Genomic DNA, 5,631 nt, shown 5'->3' on the forward strand with positions numbered 1-5,631 from the left:
GGCAAGGAGGCAGCAAGGCCACAGTGCTTTAAGGAAACAGTATCTTCTCCTAGGCCTTGGTGCAGAAACAACAGCTATAGCCAAGAGGACAAAGACCTCAGCTCTGCTGGAGGCTTTCAGCCTTGGCAGTCCCCTAGGCTGTCTCCACCACAGACTGTCCCAAACTGTCCCACACCTGCACCTGTTTCCCTACAGCCTGTAGACACTCAACCTACTTCCCCACCTTGCTCTCACCCCGCGATCTCCCCACCCTTACTGATGTCTCTCTGCTCTCTCTTGCTTTTTCTCAAAACACAAAGCCAGGGGTTGATCACAGACTCTCTCTGGGTCACCTGTAGCACCACAGCACTACTCTTCAAGTGGCATTTCCTTTTTCTGAAGTCACATCTGAACCCCACAAGCTGCAGTTTGTGGCTCTTTCTCCTTCTCATGCTGTTTCCCACTACCAAAAAAAGCTCCATCATCTCTGAAACCACCCCTCAAGCAGTCATAGGCTTCTACTCTACTGCCCTTCACCTCCACTTCAGTAGGATGAAGAAGCCCAAGGCCCTCAACCTCTCCTCATGGATGCGGTTACTCCCCACTAGGCGCAGCACTTGACACTTCTCTTGTAAATCTTCATGAGGTGTCTGTTGTCCAAATCACCCAAGTTTCTCAAGTTCCTTCTGGAGTGAAGCTCCTCTGTGTCAAAATAGAAACAAAGCAAAACAGTGCCACTGTGGAAAGGGTATGCAGGGATGCGAGGAGGAAGGTTAAGGCCCATTTGGAATTAAATCTGGCAAGGGTTGTCAAGGACAACAAGAAGGCTTTCTTCAATACATCATATACGTCAATATACATCAGTAGCAAAAGGAAGACTAGGGAAAACGTGGGCCCATTGCTGAATGGAGTGGGTGCCCTGGTGATGAAGGATGCAGAGAAGGCAGAGTTACTTAATGCCTTCTTTGCTTCAGTCTTTACTGCTCAGGTCAGCCCTCAGCAATCCCAGAGCCTGGAGGCAAGAGAGAAAGTCTGGAGAAAGGAAGACTTTCCCTTAGTTGAGGAGGATTGGGTGAGAGATCATTTACCAAACTGGACACCCACAAATCCATGAGTCCTGATGGCATGCACCCATGAGTGTTGAGGGAACTGGCAGATGTTATTGCAAGGCCCCTCTCCATCATCTTTGAAAGGTCATGGAGAATAGGCAAGGTGCCTGAAGACTGGAAGAAATCCAGTGTCACCCCAGTCTTCAAAAAGCACAAGAAGGAGGACCCGGGAAACTAGAGGCCAGTCAGCCTCACCTCCATCCCTGTGAAGGTGATGGAGCAGCTCATGCTGGAGGCCATCTCCAAGCATGTGGAAGAAGAGAAGGTGCTCAGGAGTAGTCAGCATGGCTTCACCAAGGGGAAATCATGCTTAACCAATCTGAGAGCCTTCTCTGATGGAATGACTGGCCGGGTAGATGAGGGGAGAACAGTGGAAGTTGTCTCCCTTGACTTCAGCAAGGCTTTTGACACTGTCTCCCATAGCATCCTCATAGAGAAGCTCAGGAAGTGTGGGTTAGATGAGTGGACAGTGAGGTGGATTGAGAACTGGCTGAATGGCAGAGCTCAGAGGGTTGTGATCAGTGGCACAGAGTCTAGTTGGAGGCCTGTAGCTAGCGGTGTCCCCCAGGGGTCAGTACTGGGTCCAGTCTTGTTCAACTTCTTCATCAATGACCTGGATGAAGGCACAGAGTGCACCCTCAGCAAGTTTGCTGATGATACAAAACTGGGAGCAGTGGCTGATACCCCAGAGGGCTGTGCTGCCATTCAGAGAGACCTGGACAGGCTGGAGAGCTGGGCGGAGAGGAACCTCATGAAGTTCAACAAAGGCAAGTGCAGGGTCCTTCACCTGGGGAGGAATAACCCCATGCACCAGTACAGGTTGGGGGTTGACCTGCTGGAAAGCAGCTCTGCTGAGAAGGACCGGGGGGAGTGCTCGTGGACACCAAGTTAAGCATGAGGCAGCAATGTGCCCTTGTGGCTGAGAAGGCCAATGGTATTCTGGGGTGCATCAGGAAGAGTGTTGCCAGCAGGTGGAGGGAGGTGATCCTCCCCCTCTACTCAGCCTTGGTGAGGCCACATCTGCAGTGTAATTCACTTCTGGAATGTCCAATTCTGGGCTCCCCAATACAAGAGAGGTATGGCACTACTGGAGAGGGTCCTGCAGAGGGCTATGAAGATGATTAAGGGACTGGAGAATCTCCCCTATGAGGAAAGGCTGAGAAAGCTGGGCCTGTTTAGCCTGGTGAAGAGAAGACTGAGAGGGGATCTTATCAACGTATACGAATATCTAAAGGGAGGGTGTCAAGAGGATGAGGCCTGACTCTTTCCAGTGGTGCTCAGCAACAGGACAAGAGGCAACGGGCATAAACTGAAACACAGGAAGGTCCATCTGAACATGAGAAAAATCTTTCCTGTGAGGGTGACAGAGCACTGGAACAGGTTGCCCAGAGAGATTGTGGAGTCTCCTTCTCTGGAGATATTGAAAACCCCGCCCGGATGCAATCCTGTGAAATGTGCTCTAGGTGACCCTTGACCCTTGATCACGGGGGTTGGACTTAGATGATCTCCAGAGGTCCCTTTCAATCTCAACCATTCTGTGATCCTGTGGAGGGGAGTCTGGATGCAGCTTGTTTGGGGAGACCCTGTGCTGCTCAGAACCATCCCGCTACTGCCACTGCAACCATTTCCTCACTGCAGCCTTCCTGTGGGGGCTGCAGCTTTGCTGGAGACACAAACACCAATAGCAATAGAACTTTCTCTATTCAGGGCTGCTCTCCTCACTTCCATACAGTCCTGCTGTGCTCTGTTGTGTGTATAAGACCTAAGTGCTCTTCTAACGTGGTAGTGGAAGGGTTGTGCTTCCCTGGGCATTCCTGGCAGGACCAGGCTTTGGGCACCTTACCTTTTTGCCAGGCGTGGCCTCCGCAATAACATTCCTGTAATAAAAGGGGATGTCCTCAGTGATGTGCCTGAAGTCTGGCCTTTCTTCGGAAGCTGGAGTCAAAAATATTTCCAAAGAATTACACCATGAAAGAACCTGCTGTTCAGCTTGTGAACTCAATGGGCTCAGCAGGATGAGTGCCAAGTCCCATAGCGATCTGTTAGGGATGGAGGGCTGGATTCAGGGCTCATTTCTCAGTGACTAGTGCCAGTGAAGATGGTGAATGGTCTCTGAATTGCCTGCCCAGGGCTATCATGCAGGTGACAGTGCTGATGACAGATGCCTATCCTTCTGGAGGGGAATCTGAGCCCCCAGGAGAGCTCAGGGAATTCCCAGGAACAGTGTGTTCCTGGGGGTGAACAGTGAATGGAGCCTCAGAAAGTGAGGGACAGTCCATGGTGGATTAGCCAGAAGGGAAAGTAATAAATCCAGGTATGTGTAGGGAAATGAGCACCATTCATGAGCACAGACATGTGCCAGCAGTGTCAGTGGTATTTAATCACGTCTGCCTGGGTCTGCTTCCCACCCCGACCAGCATGGCCAGAGCTGAGTCAGGAGACACCCTGTGGCCCTGTGGTCCCACAGCCACTCGCTCTACAGAGCAGCACCACCAGGCCAGGGCTCTTGGGGAGCACCAGGGAGAGGTGCAGGAATGGCCAGGCCAGCATGGACACACTCACCTGGGGAAAGACTCTCTGGGGAGCAGGGACATCCCAGGAGAAAAGCAGGGCAGCATTCAGAGATAGAAAACGAGAATGAGAAACAGGTTTCTCTGTGCACCAGCTTGGGGCAGGCTGCTCTGTCCCTGGGGCAGCAGGAGCTGCAGGGGGTTTGCAGGGCTCTCATGGTGTGCTGGGCAATGGGGTGGGTATGGAGGGGCTGCAGGCAGACAGGGAGGGAGATCTGCTGGACACAAGAGCAGGGGAGACTGTGAGTGACCAGCCTCATTGTGAGGCCTCATCCCCCTTTCTGGGGAGTTGCTCCCCTTGTCCTTGGGTCAGGCCTGAGTTATGCTGTGGACATGCCTGTGCCTGGCCCTGCACCACTCAGTTGCTAACTTGACCCTGTCCTGCTGACCTGACTCCTCAGCTCTACCTTGGACCTGCCCCCTCACTACAGTCAAGAAAGACTTAGCAAGGGAAGCTGGGATCTGAGCAGATCCCAGAGAATGTTGTAAGTAAAATTGTTGGCCATATAGGCACAGCAGCAACCCTTGCCTGACAGCCAATTTAAAAGTGTAAGGAGTGCTTGAGATTTGGACCTCCTACCCAGGTAACACTGCATGCAGAGTCTTAGCTGGATGAAAAAGTGAGGGCAGCCACTTGGGGGGTGATTTTATGATGTGCAGTTAGGAGAGCAGGTCTTTCTGTGTCACAGCTTGAGTGCTTAAGCACCATTTGTGACTGGTTTCCTGCTACAAGGAGTATTGGAGTGTTGGGAGGAGCAAGAGTGGGGCTGCTCTATATGGGAAGGGGAGCTGGAAGCCAAGGGGGACAGCAAGGCAGGCAGGGCAGTGACCCACAGATGAGAGGTGCTGTCCTGCAGTGCCTGGACAAGAGGAGCAGAGCAGGTTTAGGAATAGCAAACAGTGTCAGGCAGAGCCCAGCGATCTCCAGACAAGACTGTATGGCTCTAAGCAGCCCTTCTTTGCACAGGAGGTTGGACTGGAGTCCTACCCATCCAAACTCCTCTGTGACTCCATGAATGGAAAGACCCCAAACACAGAGACAGGCTCTGTCTGTTCCACAGGCTGCACTCCTGGTGGGCAAGGGGTAGAGCCCTTGGCCAGCACCACACTCCCTCATCCTCTGCCTCTGAACAGGACAGGGCCTGTGTCCAGGATAGCGCCTCGCTCACGGCCCCACCGCAGGCTGCTCCCTGCAAAGGGTGAAACCCCAACATTCCCAGCATGGAGCTCACGATGAAGCAGCATCCAGAACCCAGCTGGCCTCAGCGGCCTTGGCCCTCCCTGGCCCAGCTGTGGGTCCCTGAGCAGGGCTGCTCACCCTGTCCCACTGCCCCCCATGCTGACTGTCCCACTGTGCCTTTCCCACCCTCAGTCTTTGCAGCTGTGTGTGCCTGGGTCTGCCCACTTGCTTACACCACAGTCATGGCTGCACTGGAAGCCCATGTGTCCATGCAACACAGAGAACAACCTGGGCTCTTCTCTTCTGCAACCTCCAGGTCCTGCTGCCTTTCCCAGGAGACCTGCATTTGCCCTGCAAGCACACTGGTGTGTGCTCCCACACTGCCTGTTCACACACAGGAGCTGCCTGATGGCAGTTTCACTCTCCTGGGTACTTTCCAGCGCAGCCCAGCCCCTCCCCAGCTCTCCCCACCTCCCCTGCCCTCTCCCCAGCCCACCCAGCAGAGCAGCCCAGCCTGGGGGTGGCCCCACAGCAGCACACACTGCAGGGTGCTGTAGAGCTCAGGGCACTCACCCCGTAGCCCCAGGTGAGGAGGGTTGTGACTGCCCTGGATTTCAAGTCACATTAGTTAAGAAGGGTTCGTAAACAAGAGAGAAATTAGAAAAAGATCTAAAGCCAAGAAGTGTTATCTGACACTTTTTAGTTCTTAAACTTCTTTGTGCTCTTATCATTCTTCTTGATTTTGCTTCCCTTTTTTTTTTAATATACTGGTTAGTTATAACCCTAATCCCAC

The sequence above is a fragment of the Apteryx mantelli genome, unplaced genomic scaffold (assembly GCF_036417845.1).
Source record: "Apteryx mantelli isolate bAptMan1 unplaced genomic scaffold, bAptMan1.hap1 HAP1_SCAFFOLD_92, whole genome shotgun sequence".
In the NCBI taxonomy this organism is placed as follows: Eukaryota; Metazoa; Chordata; class Aves; order Apterygiformes; family Apterygidae; genus Apteryx; species Apteryx mantelli.